Source organism: Neophocaena asiaeorientalis, unplaced genomic scaffold (genome assembly GCF_003031525.2).
Source record: "Neophocaena asiaeorientalis asiaeorientalis breed wild unplaced genomic scaffold, Neophocaena_asiaeorientalis_V1.1 scaffold52, whole genome shotgun sequence".
In the NCBI taxonomy this organism is placed as follows: domain Eukaryota; kingdom Metazoa; phylum Chordata; class Mammalia; order Artiodactyla; family Phocoenidae; genus Neophocaena; species Neophocaena asiaeorientalis.
This window is the reverse complement of record NW_020173927.1, coordinates 4,910,118-4,937,642: the sequence shown is the minus strand read 5'-3', so window position 1 is coordinate 4,937,642 and position 27,525 is coordinate 4,910,118.

Genomic DNA, 27,525 nt, shown 5'->3' with positions numbered 1-27,525 from the left:
TATATATATAAAGAAATATAATTAAATTAATTGCCCAGATGTGTGCAGGATGGAGTAGGATGGAGAGAGATCTGAGTTAGGACGTTTAGCAGGAAGCAGTTTCCTTGGTCCCCAAAGGAGCCCCCAAGGGCTGTGCTAAGATGGGGCAGCAGAAATGCAGGGGCAGATCACTGGGTAGAATCTTGGGGAGACAGGAGAAGGGTAGTCGAGAATGCCCACACAATTTGAGCATCTGTGTACTGACAGAGGGTATGTAGTCTCAGAATAGGAATCTAGAAAGGAAAGACTTCCAGGGACAGGTGTTGTGTGTGTATGTGTGTGTGTGTGTGTGTGTGTGTCTGTGTCTATGTCTGTGTGTTGGTGAGGTTAGATACCTGGGCAAAATAAAATCAAAATATATTTCAAAGATATTATCCTGACCTATTTGGTAACATAGGAAATTTCTCCTTTTTAGTGTGATTAGACAATCATGGTCAAACTTTTGGTTAACTTCTGTTTCCAAGAAAATGTTTCCACATCGATTGAACTTTGAAAACCCATGAAAACTTAATATAAGTTGTGTTCCCATCAGCACATGAGCTCAACGATGCTATCGGGTGAATCTGTTTGGAAAACACAAAAGTGCTAATTTTCTAGCCTGGAGGTGGGGGCATTCCCCTAAGTCACCCTGTCGCGTGTCTGCACTGACCCCACTCAGGACTCTAGTGTAGTGGGATGGGGCACTGTGGAGCACCTGCAGGTGTTTCCATGGCAGCAAAAACAAAACAAAACAGAAATCCCAGACCCAAAGTAAGAAAGAGTTTCAATGCTATCAAATTTATTGTTGATGACTTAGAAATCAGTTGATCCTTGAATGCAGGAGCTGGGGCACAAACCAGCCAACCAGGCGAAATCTGTTTATAACTTAATAGTTGTGTACTCTGTTCTTCCGCATCTACAGGTGCTTGGTAATTTTTTTTCATTGTAGGATAACACTTTATTAATAACACATAAAGTTTAACATGTTAAAAACCATTCAGCTTTATTAATTAACACATACTAAGCTCACACAGAGTTTAAATAAATCCTTTCACAATGCACTGTACAATCCTAGATCAAAAAACAGATTATAAGAATTCAGAAGCATTCTTGATCTTCTGATATAATGATCCAGGAGTTGTGATTCCTATGGTTTACAAAATAGAGGCTAATTCTTTAGTAAACATGGATGTATATTAATTGTATGACCTTTTACGGAAGGGTTACCTATACTATTTTGAATAACTGTGATGTGTCTATTTCAACCATGTCAACTAATATTCGTGACTTATATTGCTTTTATGAAGATACCTCAGAATTTTTCTTAATCACCATCCTTTTTATCCTTAAAAAGCAATTGGCAAAACTATTTAAAATTTAGAGTGATCCACTGTCTTACTTTAACACAAAGAAAAATTTCCTGAACACTTAACTAATGGTGATCTATTAGTTCCTGGTTTCCCTGTGTCCGAGGTTTCAGCATCCATGGATTCAGTCAACCTTGGGCCTTGTAGTCCTGTTAGGGGAAACACTGACTGAAACCACCCACCCTGGCCAGGCAAAGACAGTAACAATTTGCATGAGTTATTTTATACCAGGAGATCCTGGTAAGGAACACAGAACTAACAAGCCACCACCAAAGGGAAGAATTCAGGAAAGGTCAAAAGGAGAGAGGAGACGCCAGTTCACATGTCCTAAAACCTCCCAGAATCCTTCTTGCTGGAATCCATCTTGGTTGAGTGGTGCTCAGGCAACAAGAAAGGACCCTGAATCAGAATGATTGGCCAGAGACAACCCTGAAATGAATCCCATCACCATAAAAACCGAGACTGCGAGCCACATGGCAGAGCAGTCATCCTGGGTTCCCTTATCGTCCCGCTCTCCTCCCAGGCACCCCTTCCCAATAAAGTCTCTTGCTTTGTCATTAAGTGTGTCTCTTTGGACAATTCATTTCCGAGTGTTAGACAAGAGCCAATCTCGGGCCTTGGAAGGGGTTCCCCCTTCCTGCAAGAGTCCTGTAGAATTTACTGTCGAAAAAAGTCCACATGTAAGTGGATCCATGCAGTTCAAACCCATGTAGTTCAAGGGTTAACTGTAATATTAAAACAACAACAACAAACAAAACACAAACAATAGAAGAAAGTGCTGAGTTTTCAGTGGGTCTATTTGACTCTCGGCCATAGGAGCTTGATGCCGGCGGCCCTAAAGTGGGGAAACACTGTTCTCAGTGTCCACTGAAGCAGTTCTGGGCATTAGGCTGCCACCACAGCAGCCACAGAAGGGGAATCGAACACAGAGCTCTCGCTGTTGCATTTTACTCTTCCAAATGCAGAATCTTCTGAATGCTCATTCTAAATGCAGAGCAAGCATAGCACAGAAGACTTATAACATTCGGAGAAGTGGAGTTATAAGGAACAGATCACCTCGCATTGTTATTCAGAAGGAGAGCATTTGCATAATGGAGTTGACTCACTCTTACACTTTTTCATTGAGGGTTTGGTGGTCTTTGAATCCATCACTGGGAAAACCCAAGAATGACAGTGTCTGCTGAGAATGAAGACACCCAGCTTAAAAAGAAAATGTCCCTTGACAGCCCCAGGGTAGAATTCTGGAGAGTTCTGAATGTACTCAGAGATGTATCCGTCATCCCATTATTCAAAATTCTTATTTTACTTTAAGTTGCAGTCAATGTCACACTTTGGAGACAATATTTTCTCAGGTGAAAAAGCCTTGTGCTGTGGCACAATCCAGGACCCACCCTGTCCTGAAACACTTGACAAGTTCAGGGATTATTTGTAGAGATACCATCCTGGGCTGAGGAGAGAGCGGAGAAAGCGGGGAGGCCCTGCTCTCCTTGGGGCAGGAGGGATGAAGGGAGACAGCAGCAGGGGATGAAGCATCAAGAAGCCACCATGATGTGCCAGGTGCTCTGGACCTGTGCAGGGTGTGCCCGAGGGTGGCCCAGGGCTGAGAGGTCTCTCCGTGGACACTGAGTGACCACAGGGCCTGGAACCAGCAGGTCTCTGGACACAGCGATTTGGCAGAAGGGCCAGTGTGTGTCCTTCCATTTCTAGAACTCACCCGGAACCTTCCTGATGGAATGTCGCTTACATACAATTGATTCTAGATCAGTCCTCTAAAGCTGGATGATGGGGAAGTGGGGAAATGCACATTTGTGAAGATCCTTGGGCTGAGGATCACATCACCACGGGTTATCCAGTCTGCTCTCCCCTGACCAGACTGAGGGAATGTGATCAGTGCCCCCCAACTCTGTGGGGCTCCAACTCCTCACAGAGACAGTGAAATGGCCCTGTAGCCCCCAGGCCTTTTCTAGACCCTCATGCCTCCATCTTTAATAGCAGTACCAAGCACAATGAGATTTGTGATCCCAGCATACTTTTGTCTTGATTGTTTCAGACACACTTTACAAAGGGGAAATTTATTTCTTGTTTGTTTGTTTGTTTCTGCCTAAACAGACCATTGTCCTTCCCACTTCTAAAAAAAAAAAAAATCTACTCAGTAAATGTTACAGTAGAATGCCTTTTATGTTAAATCTTTGTAATGAGTTTGCATAAAGTTTTACTTTCCAACAGTCCCAGCTAGCCCTTTTTTACAAGAGCACTCTCATTACCTAAATTTTATTAACAAGAAGTGAAAAAAAAGGAAATTGTAGATATTTAGGAAAAAATTACTTTTAATAATGTCAAATCCGTTTTATAATTGCGATGTCAGAATTTAAAATTGAATTGTGCAGTCAGAAGACCAAATAAAATTGCTGCAGGCCCAATTACTGCCCATGCCTATTTTAAATGCTGTGAATATTCTTAGGAATTATTTTCACCCCCTTGTAAGACTTGTGAGACATGAGCTCACCACAACAGTCAGCCACCTGCCAAGCACTTTATTAGTCTCTCTAACCACCCAAAATAATCGTCAAGTTTTCTTCTGAATAAAATTCCAGGCATTGAATGATACAAACTAGTACTAAGTGGCTTGAGGAGAACGCTCAAAGTAGAGTTATGGAAAAACAGACTGGCTGAGCCCAGAGAAGACAGGAGAAAGAAAGGAAGGCAAGCTCAGGCCGGACACTGCAGTGGGATTTCACATCATTTAATTTAAGGCTCTACACACCCTGGAAGGCAGTGACTGATGTTCATTCTGCTTGTGAAAGCACTAAGATTCAAGGGAGTTAAATGAATTGTGCAGAACCATAGAGACAGTGCTTAGGATGACCTGGGGTCCTATCTCATCTGTCCTACTGTGTTTACAGTAGTTTCCTCAGCTATACTACAACTTTCCTTGGGGCCAAGCCTACAGAGGCCAGCAAGCTCATGGTTTTGAGGGTTGCTGAAACAAAGATCTAAGCATTTTGTACAGCAAGCTGTGAGCATTTCGACTCTAACATCTCCTTTACTTAAATACATTGGCAGTGGATGCACCCTGGTTTCTGTCATTATTCTGAACTAGAGACCCTTAAGATAAGCCCTCTTCTATGACAATACACTATACTGACTGATTCAACCTTCTTGGGTTTTGGTATCATATGTGAAGATGGTGAACAAATAACACTCTTGCTGATTTGGAATTCCTTATTTTTCCTTTTCATCTAATTGCTCAAAGCCTAAGCAATCCATAATCCCTCCCAAAAGTGGTCTCAAACTTAGCCCAACGAGGGTGCAGTTATTTTATTTTTTTTTAATTTGAACTTATAAAACTTTGATTAAATAGCCAAAGTGATTACAGTATTAACGGCATAGAAGACATCTTTGCTTGTGAATCAAGAAATTATCTCTTATATGGTCTTTCCCTTCAAGATCTTTAAATCTTCACCCCAGTGATTGACCAGATGTTCACCAACACCACTGAAAATCTTACAGATGATTTGACTGTATTTGAAACAGTTTGCCTTTAGGTTAGATATCAATCCAAACTTCTTTACAATAAAGGCTGATATATTACACAGCTGGCTATCCCAAGATGGTCAGAATATATTGAAAACTAATATGGATAGCCATTTAGTTGGGGGTCTTATGGTGAAATTCTACTTACAAGAAGGTTATATCATTTCCATGTTTTATCAAACTTATTTTGTTTCTCAGTGCATCAAGTATAAATGAAGATAGACAAGAACTGCATCTTTAAACAATGACCTTGACAAGCTGCTGCTTGTGCCTATCCTGGCTCTGTGCAAGGTATTTTATGTACAGTGTTAACTCACACAGTGCCAAGCAAAGGACCTGGGGCATGGTAAATAATCAATGAGAAGCAACTCATAAATGCTGTTGAATAAATGCATGGATGCATGAATGGGAAGGCTTGAGAGTAAGTGTTACTCCTACTTCTTCCTCATCTTACAGATGAGAGCAAGACACAGAGAAGCAGCAAGATGCCTAAGGCTGTGTATCTAGTGAGGGTCCCAATAGGGAGGGGAGACCAGATTGTCCAACTTTAATCCTCTATCTACTTCAAGGAGAATATTTATATCAACAATATCTATGTCTTTGCTGATATTAACAGAGCTTTAAATGATAATTTTAATTATATTATCACAGTCAAAGTGGGCTTTGAACTCATTGTTCAGTGTTTGCAAAACCTGTCAAAATAAAAATTCTGAAAATAACATGTACCTAAGTGTCTTGAACTAAGTCACTTCTGACTTAAGGCAGGTCCGAGGCATCTCCTCCAGTCCCAAGTTACTAGCAGGGTTCCTTTTTCCTTTATTCCTTCTTAGGATCTGAATATGCTGAAATTCCTTGGGAATTCTGAGCTATGATGCATCATTTATTGAACAAACATATACCAAGAGACTCCCATGTAGAAAGCACTACACGTGCTTCTGGTTCCCAGGGACTAGATGTTAGGAATGGTTCTAGATGTTGTCAGCTGGGATCCTAGAACTGTTTTACTCCATCTCAGAGTTCCTCTTCCTCAAAATTTGAATTCCAACCTCAAATGAACCTGGGATTCTTTGAGGATTTCAGAACTCTTCTTTTATGCCCTCTTTTATGGCTTGGAGGAAATTAGCACTCCAGAGGGTGAGCCTTAAGTTCCCATGTGGCTCAAATGCTCATGAAGGCTGTGGTAACTGGTTTCCTATGTACAAAGAGAATTGGATTAACCTCGAGCTTTGAAGTGGTTCTAGCTTTTCCTAAAGTTGCTCTGGGACAGTGGTTTTAGAGGTGTTTGTTTGTATGTGTGTATGCTTTAGCTATTGACAACTTTGTTAAGATATTATAGTGCAAAGATACTGAATTACAAACTAGATTATAAAAGAAGAAAGAGGAGGAAGAAATGGAAGAACAAAAGAGTAGGAGACTGCCTCTCTCTGCTCTGGTGGATGAGATCCAAAGCCAGTGCCCTGGAATCCCTCCCACTTTAGCCCCACCACTGAAGTCATTCCCTTGCCCCAGAGGTCCCTGAAGGGCCTAAGCTTCAGTTTAAAAGCCACTCCCCTAGGGTCCTGAAAGTCAGAAAGTTCCCCTTCTTTGTACCTGACACTGGTCTTGATCCTATCAAAAAAATATCATCTAATAAAAACACAGAACAAAGGATGCATTCTCCTCCTGCCCCACTCTTTCAGAATCCACTGTGTACAAAATACAAAAGATACAGAAAAAACCTTGACAAGTGGCCAGATTACCAGATTACAACCATACCTTTGCGTAAAAACCTAAGGATTTATAACATTCATTTTACTGGAACAACAGTACTGATGCAACACTGCTAGTAGTTCTAATTGAATTGTAACTGACTTTCCATTTTTTTGTAAATTAAAATTTTTATTTTATTTTTTATTGAAGTATAGTTGATTTACAATATATTAGTTTCAGGTGTACAGCATAGTGATTCAGTGTGCTCCATTAAAAGTTATCACAAAGTAATGGCTATAATTCCCTGTGCTGTACAATATATCCCTGTTGCTATCTATTTCCTCATTTATTTTATACATAGTAGTTTGTATCTCTTAATCCCCTACTCATATTTTGCCCCTCCCCCTTCCTTCTCCCAAATGGTAACCACTAGTTTGTTTTCTATATCTGTGAGTCTGTTTCTGTTTTGCTATATACATTCCTTTGCTTTATATTTTAGATTCCACATACATAATATCATACAGTGTCTATCTTTCTCTGACTTATTTCACTAAGCATAATATTCCTCTAGGTCCATCCATGTTGCTGCAAATGGTAGATTTCATTTTCTTTTATAGCTGAGTTTTTTCTGTTGTGCCTATATATATATATATATATACACCACATCTTCTTTATCCACTTGTCTGTCGATGGACACTTAGATTGCTTCTGTATCTTGGATATTGTAATTCATGCTGCTATGAACATTGGGGTGCATGTATCTTTTCGAGTTAGTGTTTCTGGGTATATACCCAAGAGTGGAATTGCTGGATATTTGGTAGTTCTATTTTTAGTTTTTGAGAAACCTCCGTACTGTTTTCCACAGTGGCTGCACCAATTTACATTCCCATCAACAGTGAACAAGTGCTCCCTTTTCCCCAGATCCTTACCAACATTTGTTATTTGTAGACTTTTTCATGATGGCCATTCTGTCCGGTGTGAGGTGATATCCCTTTTGGTTTTGGCTTGCATGTCTCTAATAATTAGCAATGTTGAGCATCTTTTCCTGTGCCTATTGGCCATCTGTATGTCTTCTTTGGAGAAATGTCTATTCAGGCCTTTTGCCTACTTTTTGATTGGGCTGATGTTTTTTTAATATTGAGTTATATGAGCTGTTTATATATTTTGGATATTAACCCCTTGTTAATTATATTGTTTGCAAATATTTTTTTACCAGGTTGAGATAAATGCTTTTGGAATAACTTCACATGCTGAACACTTTAGCTAAATGATATATTACATAAAGGCAAGCAATTACAAGCAGCAAATCACAAGTTTCTTTTTGTGGTTTACAGTATTTGCTTTAATATCTATCTTGTGTTTAGATTATTTAAGCTTCGTATACCAGTCCTTTATCCTAATGAAATTTTTATTTGTTCAAGGTCTTAAAATAAGCTTCTTATTTGGCAGTTAGTTCATCGGTCTATCTGAAGACTCAACAACTGCTATTCATTGTGTGTAGTATGTGTCATTTTCTTGGAGCAGCAGAGCGTTAAGGTGCCACCTTCCACTGAAAGATGTGCAAATCTCTGGTCAATAAATGAGGAGTAGATGCCCTTTCCTTTGTCCTTTTAAGTCAATATTTTTGTTGCATTTTGGAAGACAAACATTGACTACTGAAAGTCTGACCTAGATTGCCCTATGTTTAAAATATTATAAGAGGACATGACATACATCTAATTGATACCCTGTTTTCAATTATTAACTATCATATTTAGGTTTTTTCCTTATCAGGGAAGAAAATGCTCTGAGTGGGGAACCACATACTTAATCAACCAAGAGTTGACAAATATTGCAAGAATTTACAGTATTCACATGTGCCAGGCATCCTCTCCCATGTCAATCTCAAAATTCATTGGTGACTCTCAAAATTTCAGAAAACAATTCCAGCTTTAATTTATGTTTAAATGTTTTTCATGGTAGTAATAATATGATGTGGGACATAAGAACACGTATGCTTCTGTTGTCATTTGTTTTTTTTTTTGTTTGTTTGTTTTTTGCGGTATGCGGGCCTCTCACTGTTGTGGCCCCTCCCGCTGCAGAGCCCAGGCTCCGGACGCACAGGCCCAGCGGTCATGGCTCACGGGCCCAGCCGCTTCTCGGCATGTGGGATCCTCCCGGACCGGGGCACGAACCCATGTCCCCTGCATCGGCAGGCGGACTCTCAACCACTGCGCCACCAGGTAAGCCCCTTGTCGTTTGTTTTTATTCTTAAGGGGGTAGAATCACTTCTACTGGTGCAGGAAGTGAGTTTCACGTGCCTTTGGTTGTACATCTGAAAATCCCTGAAATGACTTAGATTGTCTCTCCCCTCTACAGTGAGGGCTGGAGCAAAGCCAGTGACAGTGTCGGTCAGGCATCCTTCCAGTGCTGAAAAAGCTGGTCTCAGATGTGGGGACTGGTGTGGGCTGGGACCTCACTGGTTTCAATCGTTTCCTTCACATCCTTAAGGTCCCAAGTAGCCTGCCCGGCACAGGCTTCATTCTCAAGAGCTTTTCCAGAGTTTCCCTTTAAGGAACTTAGGGTAAAGATTCAGACTGTAATAGCATTTCTGGCCCAGTTCATGGTAACACTAGTGATATGAGGTGTAAGGCTACTGTACTGATGTTTTAAATATTACCTTCCAGCTAATATATAGTATTTATAAACATATATATGTATTAACACAGGTACTATTAGTTTATACGCACACACGCACACACACACCTGTATCTACAGCTACACTATATCTGTGATTCTAGGCTTACCATTTTTTGCTGCCAAAATGTCTAGCTGCTCATAGGAACAAGTGGAAAATAGGACTCACAAAACAGTTTCCTGTGTTTCTGACTTGGCAGGAAGAGCCAGCTGTCAGGCTGAGAATTCTGATCCTCTGGGAGGCAGCCCCTTCACCGCTGCAGCTGAGGGGGAAACAGATGAGCAGCAACCAGTCTTTCAGGTTCTCTCCTGTCCTAAGGACACGGACAGTTGGACAATTCATAATCATGAAGATAAGGGTCTTATTTCACATCTTCACTGCTTTTTTCAGTGTTTGTGTGTCCCTGAGACAGCATCGTGTTAGAGGAGGGATAAAAACAGAGTGACAAGCATTTGGTGAGGATCAGATTCAGATGAAAGGCATCCCATGCCCAAACTGATTCATGTTAAGGGAAGTAGGGTTAGTTTCATGTCTACTGAAGTTGTTACTGAGTCCAAGCTCGCTCTGCTCACTGCACGACAGGACAATAAATCAGGAGACGAGGTGCTGAGGCAAGAGATATGGCTTTACTCAGAAAGCCGGCAGACCGAAGAGATGGCAGACTAATGTCTCTCACAAACCATCTTCTGGGCGTCTGGATGCCAGTTTCTTTTATAGCACAGAGAGGGGGAAGAGATGCGGAAGTAAAGTAAAAAGGCCATAAGATTTGCAAATGTCCCCTGGAATGGACCAGCCTCGGGGAGGGGATGTGTTACTTGGTTCTTTCTTGCAGCCATCCACAGGTGGACGGGGTCAGGATGTTTCCCTGAGCAAAGGTACTTTGGTTTAACATTCAGGCAGAGGGGCAGGGTTCCCCGAGGCAGGCCATTATGCATAGACAGTATCCTTTTAGTGAACCAAAGCAGTGGAAGCAAAGGTTAAAGTAAAAGAAACAGATCCAACATGCAGTCAGATTTGGCTCTTCCCTGTTACAAAGTTACCTGGTGAAAACCCACTACCTAGCATCCCAGACCCTGAAGCCTGCAGGCAGGCAATGGGGGCAGACCCCTGTATCCCTCCCTTTCCCCCAGGAGCCCCTCTCCTCCTCGGGCACCAGCTGTCGGGTGGCTGAGACGCCACATCATGAAGGGGAAATCAGCTCAGATGACGTTGGAGAGAGGAAGGAAAAGACACATCGAATAACATTTTCTACGTTATTTGTTTGAACCTTACCCTCTCCCACCCAAATCTTGTTTATCGTAGGGAAAACCCACAACCAGAAGCAGGGCTACCTGTCATAAAACGTGATTCTTCTCCCTAGTAAAGAGAGTTTTCATTATATTTTTCCTCAGCCGAGTTCTTGAGGGAAAACACCAGGCATCTGGCCGCTGACCCAGTGCAACAAACTTCCTCTCCTGTCAATTTCAGCTTCCTCTTTCTTAAAATTGAAATTTACCTCCAGCCTTTGCTCCTTCCTGGTCTTTCTTTAATCAAAGGGGGAAGTTAAACCTGTCAGGAGGGACACACAGGCTGCCTGTCTGAGACAGAGAGCAAGCAGGTCCCAGAGACGTGACATCTGTGCTCCTACTGAAAACCATCCTTGTCCAGTAACTGTTAGATGGAGAAACGGTTTTCCCTGACTCCCAGGGAGGAGGAGGGTGCTGAGGTCAGGGCAGGGAAGGAAAGGGCAGGAAGGTTTGTGCTGCTTCACGTCTTTGAAGCGACGGCTGGTGTCCACCTTGTCCATTCAGAGTGGAAGATGGGCCGTTGAGTAAAGCAAGACAAATTTGATGTCCTGATGGATTGTCCCCTGTGCACGAAGTCAGTGAGCTTATTATCACTGCAATTATGTGACTAATGTCAACAGATGCTACATGTAGAAAATGTGTTCACAATTAAGTAGGACTGCTTCCCCAGAGAACCCCGTGCAGACTCCCTCACTTCAGAAAGCTCAGAGGTTTGCTGGACACGCTGAGGGCCTGAGAATAAAGCAAGGGGTGTCCTGGCAGTGTGTGGCTGACAGCGGTCTCTGCTTACAGGGCAAGGATAGCACCCATGATGATCAGCTTCTCCACAACCAGCATTCACTGTAGGTGGTGTCTGTAGGTGGATCTGGCTTGAAAAATTACACAGTAAAAGCTGCTACCTACCTATGCTGATTATTTGTCCCTCCTGAAAGAGTTACATTTTAATGACAATTTGCATGTCTGAATGTAGATGGTATTTTTATTTGTTTATTTATGTTTTACTTTTTTCAAGAAGTCACCGTACAAGGGGAAGTTTCCCAACAATGAGTAATGAGTTTTCCCATTGGTATGTGTTTTGGATGAAACAGAATACTTTGCCCAAATTGCTTGGCCATCCTGTCCCCAGAAGTCCTTGGTCATCTCAGCTCTCACGGGAGCAGCAGTTCTGCCCCCTAGTGGTCAGAGACCTTCACCGTCTCACGCTTGCTCCTCCCCTCTCCCAGTGCCCTCAGTGGTCCCTCCCTGCAGGCTTGTGTTGGGTACAAGCGTGGTCTCACCCCTTCCTCACGGTCAACTCTCCCAAAGGGAGGGGCACCGAAGCGGGGGTGGGGGGAGGCGAAAACAAAGGTGAATGGAGTCTGGGCTTTCAGACATTCAGTGGTAAGAATTCATTTCAAAGATACTAAAACAAGGAGATCATTATGCTCTTTTCCTGACACACACCAGTGAAGGCAGCTCTCACACAAATGATGTGGAAGCAAATGGAACGGCACAGCCATGTGCTGGTTGCTCTGGACTCTGGCTCTCAAGGTCTCTTCGGTCGGTCGTCGGACGACTCTGATGTTGAAGACAATGTGGAATTGCTTTGATGAATATTTCCGTTAGATTCTTTGCAAAGAGTTCAGAACCTTCGCATGGTGATTCCCAAGTAGCCTGACGCCTGCTGGTAATGATTCAGGAAGATGAGTCAAATGAAGGGAATCGAGGCACATGACCTTGTTGATACGCCCCGTAGTTCTCCAAACTACAGTCACTGTGTGGACTGTCCCGGGATTAATCAGGGGCCGTGGCACTGGTCCAGTCTTGAAGAAGGACTTTCCTTCCAGAAAACAGCTCAGTCTCACAGATGAGAATTTCAGTTTCTGTTTTTCTTTCTTTTCAAATATTCCTGGGTCAGGGAAAACTATCTCTAATGAATATTTTAAGGTATTTATTTTGTGTGATTTCTGTGATGAGCTCAGAAGGTAAAAGAGAAAAGAGGGAAAGGAGCCATAATAGTAAAAAGTGAAGGATGAGAAAGAGGAGCTTACTTTTTTTCTGTAGACCTATACGTAGACTCATATGGATAATTGAACATCACCATTAAAGTTGGTTTAATACATTGGCACCAAGTGTATGCCAGTTCCACAGTGAAGCAGTCTGGCTGGAATGAATACTTCCAGGCTTCCTGTTTTGACCCACTTATGAAAACAAACAAACATACAAACAAACCCTAGGATAGGTCTCATTTCTCCTTTTAATTAAATGTACATCAGGGAATCTAATGAAAGTAAATATTTCGGAGGTTATCAGCTGAAGCATCCTGTGTTCTCACCACAGAGACCCACATGGTTTCTGAATTCGAATGCATTCATGCATAATTTTAAATTGGGATTCTTTTAGTGCTAATACGGAATTCAAAAGGCTCCAGCTTATTGATATTTTCTCGACCTTATTTTACAAATTATGTTCTCTACAAATCACTTTAAATTGCATGGGGCATCAAGTCTGGAAAAAATTGAGGTGCCAGTCTTTGTGCTATAAGAAAAACAGCAGCTTTGAAAAGATGAAGAGTAGGTGGAATGACAGACGAAGATGCGGATTAAAATAGATACAAGCGCTTGTCGATAAGTGTGTGTAAACACCGGCTCTACCAGGCACACGCTCTGGAGTTAGCCTCAGCTTCCCTTGGTTCCAGTTTGATATTCATACGAGAAATGCCAACTGAAGCTTGTGCTGTTCTCATTACTTCCTCAGCAAGATTGCGTTGGCCCACTGTGAACGGAGAATGACTCAGCTCCTGTCTGAGGCCTGGGGCTCATCCTGGGGGCAACAGCCTTGCCCCAGCCTTGCCCACCTGGCCCTCGCGACGGGGAAGAGACCTTCATCTGTGCCCTGCCAGCACTTCCACCTTCCTGTGAGTGAGGCTGGGGTGAGAATGCTCAGGAAGAAGGGCAGCTGCCCCCACCGAGTGAGAACCAGAGGGTACTACCCTGATTCCCTCAAGCCTGGAGCCAATCTGATAGGTTAGTCCTAGGAGTCCCCTGTGCCCTGTCCTGCGTGGTCTGGGTGAAATAATACTACCCTATTCCTGAGAGACACACATACACACTTACTTATAAAATTATGGGTTTGGTTGTGTCTTCATTTTGGAATTGGTGTCTAGACTCACAACAAACTTGCTATTTGAGGGAGCTGATGGAGCCATGAACAGGCTGCAGGATGGATGGAACCAGTGAGGTAGGAGCCGATTTTATCAGAGCAGTAGGGAGCAGCAGTGACTTGGCAGGTTTACTGGACATGGTGGGGGCTTGCTATTCAGAGCAGGAGAGCCTGGGGTCTTGCCTCTGCAGAAAAACGAGATGTGATTCATTTTTCCAGCCTCAGGCTGGACTGGGTGAACCTTCCACAGAAGTTGCCTCGCCCAGCTCACCATTCAAGGCAAGAAAACCCTGAACCTGGGCCAGCAGGGGTCCTGGTCATCTCACCTCTGTGTGCCTGGGAGAGCAGAGGCATGCTGGTGCGTCCCTGTGCCCAGGAAAGGCGTGCCCGCAGGTTCCTTCCACAGTTTCTAAACTCCCATGATCTTATAAGAAGTTCTTGGTAATTATTAGAGAAATGCAAATCAAAACCACAGTGAGGTTTCACCTCACACCTGTCAGAATGGCCATCAACAAGAAGTCTACAAATAACAAATGCTGGAGAGGGAGTGGAGAAAAGGGAACCCTCCTACACTGTTGGTGGGAATGTAAATTGGTATACCCACTATGGAGAACAGTATGGAGGTTCCTTAAAAAACTAAAACTAGGGCTTCCCTGCTGGCGCAGTGGTTGAGAGTCCGCCTGCCGATGCAGGGGACACGGGTTCGTGCCCCGGTCCGGGAAGATCCCACATGCCGCGGAGAAGCTGGGCCTGTGAGCCACGGCCGCTGAGCCTGCGTGTCCGGAGCCTGTGCTCCACAATGGGAGAGGCCGCAGCAGTGAGAAGCCCGTGTACCACAAAAAAACCAAAAAACAAAAAACACTAAAACTAGAGTTACCATATGATTCAGCAATCCTGTTCCTGTACTTTAATTTGAAAAGGTACATATATATTCAGTGAACACTCAATTCAAAAAGATATTACTATATATGTATAACTGAAAGTCTTTGCTGTACACCTGAAACTAGCACGACATTGTAAATCAACTGTATCCTTCAATAACATCGTTAGACAACAAAGAAGTTCCTGTGAAGACAAGTCCCAGCCCCAGTTCATGAGAAGACCTGCCCTCTTGGGACCTGGAGCTTATTGAGTTTGCTACGTTCATGGAAGCATCAGGCCTGTGCGTCCTGCAGGCGGTTGAGAAGGAGCTGTGCTGATGTCATTGTCCTGAGCACCTGCTGAGTCTCTCCTTGCATGTAAAAGTGACGAGGCACAAGTTCTCAACGTGAAAGCTTGCACTGTGCCCTAAAGATGTTCACCGTCCGGTGGATGGTGGAGAGGCCTTTGTGATCTTTGGAGCAGACAACACACAGAGCAAAACTGGCACAAGATAAAATTATCCCGGAGGCTGTGAAGGTTGGGGAGCGTGCCTGGCACCTCCCAGCCGACCAGGCTGTGCCACCCCATGTTCCAGCACCTGCCTGACCCTACGCCAGGTGTCAACCTGGAGAATCTCCATCTAGCAGGAGGGGTTGAATCAGGTTTTTGGAGGCAGTGCCATAAAGGTCAAAATGCAGAGGACGGATTGGGAGGATTTAGCCAGAAGGCCACTAGCAGGTACCCACCTGTCCAATCTGGCACGTGTTGCCCCTGGAGGGACAATCACAGGGGCATTGGAGGACGATTCCCAGGGCACACATCTGCCTGGATGAGAGGGAAGACCTCGGAAGAGGTTCAGGGCTAGTCCCCCGCATCCCGCTCATGACATGGACTTCCAAGCACGTGGATTTTCAGAGGCCGTTTTTACCTGCGTCATTGATGTCTTGCTGCCCCTTGTAAATCCTTTAACATGTTGGCCTTACCTTTTCTTCTTCTTTTTTTTTTTTGGCCATGCTGCATGGCTTGCGGGATCTTACATCCCCCACCAGGGATCAAACCCACCCCCTTGCAGTGGAAGCACAGAGTCTTAACTACTGGACTGCCAGGGAAGCCCCAAGTCTTACCTTTTTCTTAAAATAACATTTGATGTTTTAGATCGTTTGTTTCCAGTAGAAGGAATTAAGTTAGATCTGAAATGTTTGGGAAGGAATATTTGGAGCAGGTGAGAATAGGCACTTTTCTTTTGCCAGCTCAGTAAATATAACTCTTTCTTATTCCATCAGTGAACAAGTTCAGGAAATTTTCTTCCAGATATCCCCAGTCAAGTTGGACTTCAAAGAAATATGTATTTCAAGCCTGAATTTTGCCTTGCGATTGATGGAATTTGACATTCACAAAGCTTTTTAAAAGTATAAAAATTTGTCATTAGGCCACGTTTATTTATTTCCCCTCAATCATTCATGGCCTTCGGAAATGGCATCACTTCATCAGGGCACAACTAACCTCATTACAAAGCAATAAAAGTATTACATTAAAGAGTGGATATATTGGATGTCTGAATTGTAATTAACTACTAAGAAATCTGTTCGTATGCCGATCAGTAGCAAAGAAGTATTTGATCTTGGATTTTCAACCATAAATTATTCCTAATTTGAAAGTATCCCATTTCTATTCTGTATCTGTCTTTTAATAATATGCTAGGTTGAGTCAACCTCTAAGCTTCTTGTTTTTGTCCTTTTTTTTAGTAGGTCTATAAACCCACTGGCAACTTCCCTGGGGCATCGTATCAAAGCCTTTGGCTGTCACTGCAGCTGCTGATCGTTGATGGCCGAGCCCCCAGCCTCCTACTGGGTGCATGTGATCGCTCACCTCCAGAGCACGGGTCCAGCTGTACCCCGCACAGCACACCACACTGCAACGTGTGGGAGAGGCTGAGGGCTTGCAGGAGAGTCTTAGCCCACAGTACGCCGAACAAGTCTGTGCTCGTTCTTAGTAAGGACGCCTGCCCACCACTGATGGCTTTCACATTTCTCATGATGTTTCTTGAGACAGAGGAGGTCCAGCCCCCTTGTTCTTTTGCTCATTTGTTTTGCAATATTGCAAGCAAGAGAGCACCGAGCCGTTGACATAGACATTAAAGGCAGAATGCACTGCAAGTCCTTCCCCCAACTCGTGGTTTGAATTCCTACCTTGGGCCTCACGTCCCCAGATGTCCAGGTGGCCTTACCTCCGTTCAGCCTTTGCCATCAGCCTTTTATTTCTGTCCTCATTGACGCTTAGGACAGTGATGTGGGAGTGGACAGCATCGCTGGCTACACGGGACGTGCCATCTGGGTCAGAGCCCTTGAGCGTATCCCGTCCAGGCTGATTTCTGCCTGGTTTAGCTGCTGGTTCAGCTGCTCTGAGCTGGCACCAGGTTTCATAAGGTTTTCACCTTCAATCTCCTTTCAGATTGCTAGCTAGATAGAAACCTTTTTTAAAAGAACGATTCCACTGCTAAAGCTCTGGAATGAAAGTCTGTCTCTCCCTCACCACCAGAGGCACAGTTGTGATTTTATTATTTTATATTGAGGACAACTAAATTCACTCCCACCTCAAAAAAAGAAAAAAAGAAAAAAAAGCAGTGTCTTAAATAGCATGGGGTGGTCTCTTCTCTCGCAGATCGTTATCAAGTCAGCCACTCACCACATTCCTACACTAGGAAGCAGGACATTTACAAATGGGAGAAGCCACTGCAGAGTCTTTAAAGGTATAATTTTGGCTGCTGCTCTAAATAGAAACCTGTGGGTTCGAAACCCATTGTGCTTCACGTTTTCATGGGCGAGCATGAAATCACATCATTTTCTGGCAGCTTTGCAAAAGAGTTGGGGAGATGAAATATATTCAGAGTTCCTTGGGATGATTCATGGTACTTGCTTTCTGCTCCTCTTTCTCTGTGATTTGGTTTTCTGAGCCACACCATGTGAATCTCAGCTTCGGATGTACAAGGATGGAAAACAAGAACTGCACATTTCAAACAGATTTCAGAAACAAACCATTCTGACTTCACGTCAGGAAGGACGATGTGAAATTTGGTTTTCCCCACCAAATTTGGCTCCCAGCTGCGATGTGTCAAGTCAAACAGGAACACGTAATTGTATTCAACCCCAAAATCAAGCTCCCAGCTGACGTTTTGTATTAGCAGTATCAGAAAGCGGGTCTGTTTGTCTTTTAAAAACAGTCGCTACTTGGGAGCTTTGAATCCTGACCTTGCAAGATGGCGTCCTGCCCCTCTGCTCCCAGAGGGGGACACAGCCCCGCTGGACTCTTAAGACCCTGGGGACCGTGATGGGGGAAACGGAGGGACACAGCCTTGAACCCTCCACTCCGAAAGGTGGTTCAAAGGAAGCAAAACGGGCTTTCAACATATCACGTTAAATGAATTCTTCTTTCTCTGCTGAAATAAAGTCAGTTTATGATGGATAATCAATAAGGAATATAGAATCTAGGTTTACAAATAGCTCATCCCCAAATAATTCTCCTGCTTTTACTCTTCCTGGCTGTGTTCAGGAAGGATGCCATTCCTGACTGAGGGTACCCTTCGTAGTGTGTGAACGATGGGGAAGCAGTAGCTGTTTGTCCACATTTTGGAGGTCTTGGTGAGCCGGACCATAGGTGAGAAGGTGTCTTTCTCTGACCCTCAGAGCACTTGTCTGGAAGGGAATAGGGGCGTCTAAACAAGAGAAGGGATGCAATCAGGTCCTCGGTGTGTGCTGCCACAGACATGCACAGGACAGGGATCCGGGGACTCACCTGCCTGGGGACCACACAGCGAGGACTTGACAAGTGAAGCTGCCAACTGGACTGCCCTGGGCCTCCAAGCCCGCATGCACGGGGACCTGTCAGGCAAAGGTATGAGAACACATTTAGAGCAGAGGACAGAAGAGGCCAGGAAGCCTCTTTACAACTGTTGTTGTTGGATAACAGCATATGGTACCACAGAGGCTGCGGCTTCCCCAGTCCACAGCTACAGGATTTTCCCTCCTTGGATATTCGTTCAGGAGAGTGGGGTAGGCTCTGATTCTGTTTTGGTAAATCTATGTAAAATCATACGCTAGTATTTTAAATGCCAATACGTCCAAACTTAACCAAGGGGTTACTCTAAGGGCCTAATTTCCTCCTCACCATTTTAAGCTATCTGTAGGCATTTGATTTCAAAATAAAAATCGTTAAGCCACATCACATTCCAGCCTGATGGCCTTTTTTCAAAAAAAACATATATAGTTGATCACTTATAAAACTTAAAAATGCTAACTTAAAAACAATAACATTGGGAGAATATGATCTTGCAAATTACACTGTTAACAAAATTTACACATAAATGAGAACTTTTTTTTCCCATCATAGTTCTTATAAGGAAACCCTGGGAAGTAAATTATCTGCAGGAGAGTACAGTATAAAAATGTATTAAAAGCTGCAAGAAGTAAATTGAAATGTCAAACATAGTTATTTATATTAAAACCCAACAAAACCAAACAAAACAGGTGATGGCCCCTTCCTAAGCCGTCTGTTGAAATTGGGAGATTCATTTTGCTCTTTTGGGCAAAGCTGGTTTCATCAACTTCACTGGGGTTCCTCAGGGGGCAGATCCAGGTCACCCAATTGTTCATAATTCTTGAATTCCAGTGATTTCTTTTCATGTAACAATTTTGGAGGTCTGACTAGCAGGGCTAGTGTTGTTGACAGCTTCAGCAGAGTTTCCAGACTCTTTTCATCTTAAAAATATTGATCTGATACCCAAGACCATAGAATATATATACAACGGCATTAAAAAGGTGAATCCACAGCACAAAGTCATCTCCTTATTTGACATGACTCACTTGTTCAAGTGGCATTTCTCTGTCTTGGCTGTTCCCCCTTCCCCCTTCTTGCCCTTTCTCTTGTCCACTTTTGGGAGCCGACCACGCCCCCGGGGCTACGACATCTGCCCCTGGACAAAGGAGCCCCAGAGCATAAAGCGTGTCGCAGGACGGAGGGAGCTTTTCAAATTGATGGGAAGTGATGACACTTGAGCAGGACATGGCTGGCTTGCTGGATCCTGACAATGAGTTGTGTGCCCTGAGGTGCGTCCAGCAGCATGGGGCCTTTGTGGGACCCCCCGCCGTCCTCTCGGGGCGGCCACAGCTGGGCAGCTGCATTGGGAAAACTAACTGAGCAGAAAGGGCTCCCCAGCCTGGCCTCTGATTTCTCACATTTAATTACCTGCTTTCCCTTTCCTGTGGTCATGGAGAAAATGGAATTACATCACACACCGTGTAGCCCTGGAGAAGCATTGAATGTTTCTAATAGAGCCACTGGTGACAGACACAATAGGCGTGCCCCTTGTCTCACACTGGATATTAGCCGCTGCAAACAAGTGTGGGCATTCCCGCTCTGAGGGTCTTCAATAACAGACAAAGGAGAGCAGGCTTCTATCGTGTCACTCCTAACACCGCACAGAAAGAAAAACTTTATTTAGCTGCCCTGGTTTGGCCAAGCCTCCTCCAGGTCCTGGGGAGTGGGCAGAACTTTTGGAGACCTTGCCCGTTGAGCTATAAATATTGATTTCCTTTAACTCTGAGATCCCTGCCCCCTGCAAGAGCTGCCATATGTTACCTTAATCCCTTTAGATGCATTTTCATCTTAAAGTTTACTCAGCTGCACCCTTGCTTTTAACCCAATCCATGCGACGCTACAGAACTCAAGGATGAAACTGTCCCCCCGAATGCTAATGGAACCCAAAAGGACACAGTGATTTCTCCACATTGAGACAAAAAAAGATGACACCGTAACCACATCATCAGATACGTTCCATCTGGTGCCATATGATTTAGTTTGATCAATGGGGACTTATCTCTCAGTTTGAATTATGTGGCAAGTCCTAGAGGCTCATCTCAGCCCTTGTCTGGTATTAAGACGATTTCAACAGCCAGCATCTTCACCTAGTATGACTCTGTTTCAAAATCCCCCTTGCTTGAAAGATGCAGACTGTCTTCAATTTATAAAAATTAACAACTTAAAAGGAAATAACTAAGATCTTCTATCACCTACTCATCTGCTAAAATGATGTTTGATTTTTCAAAGAAGCAGGTCGCCCTTGCTACGAAGCAAACAACACACAGACACACACATACAAAACAAACACAAAAACAAAAATCAGAATCTGTGTGTCTATTTTATCATCAGATATGGGGTATCTACAGGGAGTCCCCTGGGTTTAATCTGATCCACTTTAATGTATATGAGTTAACTCCTGACAGTGATAGGGGAAGTCTGTCTCCTGGGTTCAAGACCACTGTAGTCTAGTGGAAAAGATAAAATATGAGCAAGCAAATGCTCACAAAAGGTGGAGGAAGGGCCATAAGAGAGGCACACAGAGCATTATTGGGATCCTAAGGGGGAAGGGATCACATTGGCCTAGAGGCAGAAGCTTCATGGAGCACATACAACCCTGTCTCTGCCTTAAAGGAGCCAAAGCTCCCATGGCCAAGAGGCCAGGAGGGTCATCTTGTGGTAGAGGAGTGGACACATGTGGGGGACAGTGAGTGGCTTACTGCACCCCGGTGGAGAGGTGGATGGGCAGCGCACCTGGGAGTTGAACGATGGCTACATCAGTTAGCCCTCTGGCTGTTAAGAGTGTGCAGGTAACTCTGTGGGGAGCATAAAGGAACTGAGTTCATAGCACAAAACAGAGATATTCCTCTCACTCAGTGTCAGAGACATATGGAAATAGTGTTCCAGATGGCTAGGGTGGGTTGAGTTTGAAGAGCATTGCAATAGTGCAAACAAGAGCATCTGAGAAATGATGGTGGCGGTGGCGACTGGTGGAAAGAAGTTGCAGGTCAGACACAAAGGTCACGTAGTGTCCTAGGGCTTGGACCCCGACCACACATAGGTGAGGGAGGAGGGTGGTCAAAGGTGGTGCGGGGTCCTCAGCTTCACAGGACGAAGAGTGGAATCAGGAGACGCTGGCATGGAAAAGCTAACCCCTTGAGTTGTGTTTGGGATATTTTGAGGCTACAATATAGGTTTTTTATTGGGGTATAGATTTCCAAGCATGTTGGTAAAATTTTTAAATTGAAATGTGAGAGCAAGTTGGAGTCATCACTGTAGAGGTTTTGAGGTTTACAAGGGAGCACATTGGCATAGAAGGGACTGCTATAGAGCACAGAAGACAGAGACCTTTGCAGTGGTTTCATTTAGGCAACAAAGGTCCTAGAGAACTAGTCAAAAAAGTGAAAGTTGAAGCTGGCAGAAAGAAAAACCGTCAGCAGGGCAAAACCTGGCATCTTGGGCATGAGAGGACTGAGGGGTTTTGTAATTAGAGGATCCTCATTAATCTTTTTTTTTTTTTAAATAAATTATTTATATATTTTTGGCCATGTTGGGTCTTCGTTGCTGCGAGCGGGCTTTCTCTAGTTGTGGCGAGCAGGAGCTACTCTTCGTTGCGGTGCGCGGACTTCTCATTGCGGTGGCTTCTCTTGTTGCAAACTCTAGGGTGCACAGGCTTCAGTAGTTGTGGCACACTGGCTCAGTAGCTGTGGCACACTGGCTCAGTAGCTGTGGCATGCAGGCTTAGTTGCTCCGTGGCATGTGGGATCTTCCCAGACCAGGGAATGAACCCATGTCCCCTGCATTGGCAGGCGGACTCTTAACCACCGCACCACCAGTCCCCATTATTCTTGCAAGAAAAACTCCAGCACTGCCCTTGGTCTCCTCCAAAATTAAAGAATGAATGGAAAAGGTGTCGATGAAGGTGACGCAAGTTGAGGATTCTTCTAGGATGCCAAATAGTGAGAGAAAGGATGAAGATTATTTACACACCTTCAGGAATATCAGGGTAAAGAAAAATACTTGTTCACATATACTTTCCCTTAAGGATTATCTATAAAATGCTTTATACCCTCCAAGTATTCTGACTAACACTGGGAATGCTGGAAATAAGACAGACCAGACCTCTTTTTTCTTGGAACTTACATTGTATGGGAAGCAGGTGAAGGGTGGACCAGGAGATGTAACAGACAGTAACTGGAGAGTCCCACTCGGCAGGTGTTGTCAAGGGTCACACCAGAGAAGAATGATATTTAAGCTGAAAACTATAATAATATGACATTGTCCTACAGGGGAGGGGCAGGAGGAGGGCACTTACAACTGAAGAGAACACACAGGGGCACAGGCTGATAGGATAGGTGGCCAGCATCCAGAAAGTAGTGAGTGAGGGTCTCTGCTGGGACCTGGGTTTGGAGACAGGTCACAAAGGGCTTGTGTGATAAAGACTCAAGACCTTAGTCTAAGAGCCGCAGAAACCATCAGAATGCTTTAGAAGGGGAAAATATGTGATCTAATTTGCATATGTAACTCCCTCTCAGCTGGCACCCAGCATCCTCTCCCTGGCGCCCAGCCTCTCCATGGAGCCAGGACAGAGTGAGTCAGTGATAATCCCCCACTTTGCTTGGAGACCTTGGTGAGTGTGGATCTGTGCTGGAGAGGAGCCTGGAGGTGTGGGCCCAAAGGGACTTGGAAGGTGTGTGCTCCCCTAGCCCATCTCTGTCCCCCAGACATTTTGGGAAACCTTGACCTCATGCCTGCTTTTTCCTACCTACTCCTGTCTTCAAACCTTCACTCTAGATCACTCTCTGTAGCTTACCTTTTACTAAAGAACCCCTCCCTCTCTCCTACTTCCACCCCAAAGACTTCACACGTGATGGTAAGGATTTTAAAAGCCAGAGGGCATGGTAGACATTCACCCCTGAGATTCCCTCCACCCCAGTTTCATGTGAATTTGCCCCTTCTGTAGAAGCACAACGGGGAGAGATGGGCAAACCTGGAGTTACATCAGGACAGTTTTTATACTTAGGATCTTGAACTTCTCAGCAAAGGAATTATCTGTCTGTTATTTCTCAACACTTATCCTACATGATTTCTCACTTTTTATAACACTTACAAAGAGAGGCTTATTTGAGGGAGGGTAAGGAAAGCAATTTAAAAATTTTCAAAAATAAAAGCAAACTATCAAAGAAATAGAAATGAAGGCTGCAAAAAGGAAACTTGAAAAGTAGTGGCTGGGAAGACAGTTTGTGGACATGGACACGCCCACATCACCCTATGGGTTCAAAGAGAGGATTTAAAATAAAAGTCACTTCACATTTCCTGCTGAATGGGTTTATTTTGGTTTTTCTTTCCCAGTGTTTTATCTCCGGAATCTTAAAGTCCAAGGTATGCTTTTCTCACTGGAATCCTCGCTGAATCACTTGAAGGTAAGTGGGCTAGAGGCCATCCCAGCGGTGGGTACCAGTCAGCTAATTAGGTGATTAAGTCATTAGAGGTAGATGCACATCTGAAAGCTTCAGTCCAGCCACTCCAAGAGGGATGAAGCCCAAACTCCAGCTTTCTTCTTACCAGTCTCCCTTTAAACTGAAAATGTGACTAATCCCTTTAACTCAGCCCAGACTTTTTTTTTTTCTTTTGAGTAGAAAAGGAGAAACCAAATCCAGGAAGCTTTTCAGGAATAGCCTTTGAACAAGGTAGAATAACAAATGCTCTTTCTTGGGGGTACCTTGGGAAGTGCAGGCTTTCAATAGCCAAAGGCCAAAAGGACTTCAGTGCGTGGTCCAGGGCAGGGACACAGTGGGAACTTAGATGCAGGGATTTGTCTCTCACATCATTATCCTGATTAGTAATTGGATGCCTTTTGATGTGGGTCTTCTTGGGCACACCTTTAGTCTTTGCTAAATGAAGAGATGGTGGTTTGTGTTGTGTTTTCTCCCAGGTGATTCTTCCTGGGTTCCACAGAAGTAATGCAAAGCCCTTGCACAAAGAGATACTTCCTGCTTTATCTCCCTCCTGACACAGCAAATCCAATTTTCTGACTCTCTGTCTTTGGAAGGGAGCCTCTTTTCAGAAAGTAGAGGAGGAGGAGGATATGGTGGGTTTTTAAAAGAAGTATCTGTTATATTATGAGAATGAAAGCACTGAATATGTCAATAAGTCACGCTGAGACTTGAAAGTTCATTGGTCTTAACAAGGTGGCAATGACTGGCACTTAAATATTTATAAATGCACTGATATCCTTGAAACTGAGGTGACAATCACAGCATGCCAGTGACTGCTGAAGAGACATCTCACCCCTTCAGGGCTTGGGCCCATCGGCCAGCCACCCTGTACCCCTCCTCTTAGCAGATGCCCACAGGGTGATGGTGCATTTGCTACCTAAGCAAGTGCCAGGATGAAAATGTGTGGCGGCTTCTCTTAAGTCCGACCTTTGTTTAGATCGGCATGATGTTCCTCAGATAGACTTTGTCCAGCACCTTTGCAGTCAACGGTGGGTGAGGTCTGAAGGCTGATCGTGTTGCTGGACAGGAGGAAGGGATGGGTCAGGGGAGCCAGTCCACGGGGTACTAGCCCAGAGGCGCCTGTGCAAACCACTCCCCCCCAGATCAGGGATATAAATTCAGAAACAAAAGTGTTTATCTTGGGGACAGAAATAGTTAACATTGTTCCCCATATACAGACAACTGCCAGCCCCTGTCCTGGGCTGAACAGCATCTTAAGGTTCACATGTTCAACATTGATATGTGAGCTTGAGCAATTTTGTAACAAGTGTGATGTGTGGCCCTGGGTGGCTGACACAAAGTCACTTTTTTACCCCACATCCTCATAAGCGTCATGTATCCTGTGTACTACCAACACACTCCTTGGGCAAAGTGTCAAGTCCACATGGTCCTTTCAGACCCACCTGGTTAGGTTCCCCCACGTACAGCTTTTACTCCAGGACCGCATAAATACCGGCACCACTTCTGTGGCTCGATCTGAACTTTCTGAGGAAACAACACCTCCAGATGTGGCTGAGTGGAAACGGTAACGAACGTCCCCTATTGCTATTTCCTTTAATTTGATGTATCAATTCTGCCTTTTGAAATAAGAAACACTGAGAAGTTCATAGAGGCAGAAATAACCTCTACAAGCAACAGAAAAGGAAATTACGGAAAAGAATTCCACTGCTTCTGGAAGAAAGTTGTCAAGAAACAAGAGTGGATCCCACTTCTGACAAGATGCCCTGCTGTCCACACCCACCTCACTCCCCCAGAGTTGTCCCCAGTGTGGTCCAAAGACCCTCACTAAAAGGGCAGTCACAATGGTCATTGTCTTCTTCCTCAACTTTGCCATACATTTTCCTATTTTTGGTTTTTCCCTTCCCTCCCTCTTTCCCTCCCTCCCTTCCTTCCTCCCTCCTTTCCTTCTTTTCTTCCTGCTTTCCTTTATTAATTAATTTTATTATTTTATTTATTTTAATTGTCCCCACTGTCTGCCTGTGAGCCTGTGTCCAACCATACGCGACTGTCTCAGCTTTACTTAGTCTGACTAATCAAAGCTCACCAAGGTGAGGTGCACACTTGGCCTCACGGGTGCTTACACTACTGTGGGTGAGATGAACCGTCACCCTCATAATGTGGATGAAGATCAGCCATTGACACTTTCTCTGTGCATTTTCTCCCTCTCTCTCATGTGACTCTCTTTATCTGTGTTGGGTCAAGGTGCCTGGCGCTGGCTGTCATTTGATAGGCTGAGATTTTAAAGGCTAGACATAGTTAATTTCCTTAATTCATTTATTAATTTCATAAGAGACATTTCCAACACACAGGCAGAGAACCTCTCAGGGTCCAGTCAGGAAGTAGGTCCTAGAGTTGAAAAGCACCTTTTCTGCCCCAGGATCCCAGTCTAGTGGGGGGGGGACAGGGCAGGCTAAACCAGGTAGGCTGGGTGGGGAGATAAGAAGGGTAACCTAGGCTGCACCTGTCTAGGTAGGTAAAATTCAGTTATCATTGTCAGGAAAGTTTGGTTTGAGAACTAGAAAGATTTTAACTACCTGATTATAATGATAGTTGTTTGAAAACCAATATTAGTCCCACAATTCACTTTATTATTTTCTTGGAAAGTGAGCTTTGTAAAAAGGATGACAAATATCAATTAAATAATATTACATTTAAAACCTGTTCGGCAGAGCTACATTCAAAGAAACACAGACACAAGGGTATATTGGGATGCCTGTACTCTGAATTATATTAATGTCTGTTCCCCTTTATAGGATTTAATAAGGTATATTTTCAAGATTCACCTCAGCTCCTTCTATGTTTATATTAATCCAAAAGAAAAGAGAGCAAAATGAAGATGGTTTGGAGCTCTGTTATCCTCTCTTATATTTCCAACCAGAAGGGACTGAGACCCCCCATTGCCCACAAGTAAAGTAGCTCTTTCTTCCTTTTTGCTGATCGCTGAATTGAAACCTACATAAGCTAATTTATTTATTATGTTGCCTTCAACATTCAAATATGCTTCTATCTCAATTACCTCTCATTGTGACCTTTCAAGTATGACCCAAGATAAGTTATTTTGCTTTGTTTGCTTTTGTTTTTATTGTATTATAGTTGATTTACAATGTTGTGTTAGTTTCTGCTGTACAGCAAAGTGAATCAGTTATACATACGTATACGTATTTTTTTCATATTCCGTTCCATTATGTTTTATTATAGGATATTGAATATACTCCCCTGTGCTATACAGTAGGACCTTGTTGTCTATTTTATGTATAGTAGTTTGTATCAGCTAATCCCACATTCTTAGTTTATCTCTGCCTCACCCCCTTTCCCCTTTGGTGACCACAAATTTGTTTTCTATGTCTGTGAGTCTGTTTCTGTTTCGCAAATAAGTTTATTTGTGTCATACTTTAGACTTCACATATAAGTGATATCACATGATATTTGTCTTTGTCTGTCTGACTTACTTCACTTAATATGACAATCTCTAGGTCCATCCATGTTGTTCCAAATGGCATTATTTGATTCTTTTTTTTATGGCTGAGTAATACTCCATTGTGTGTGTGTGTGTGTGTGTGTGTGTGTGTGTGTGTATATATATATATATATGTATATATATA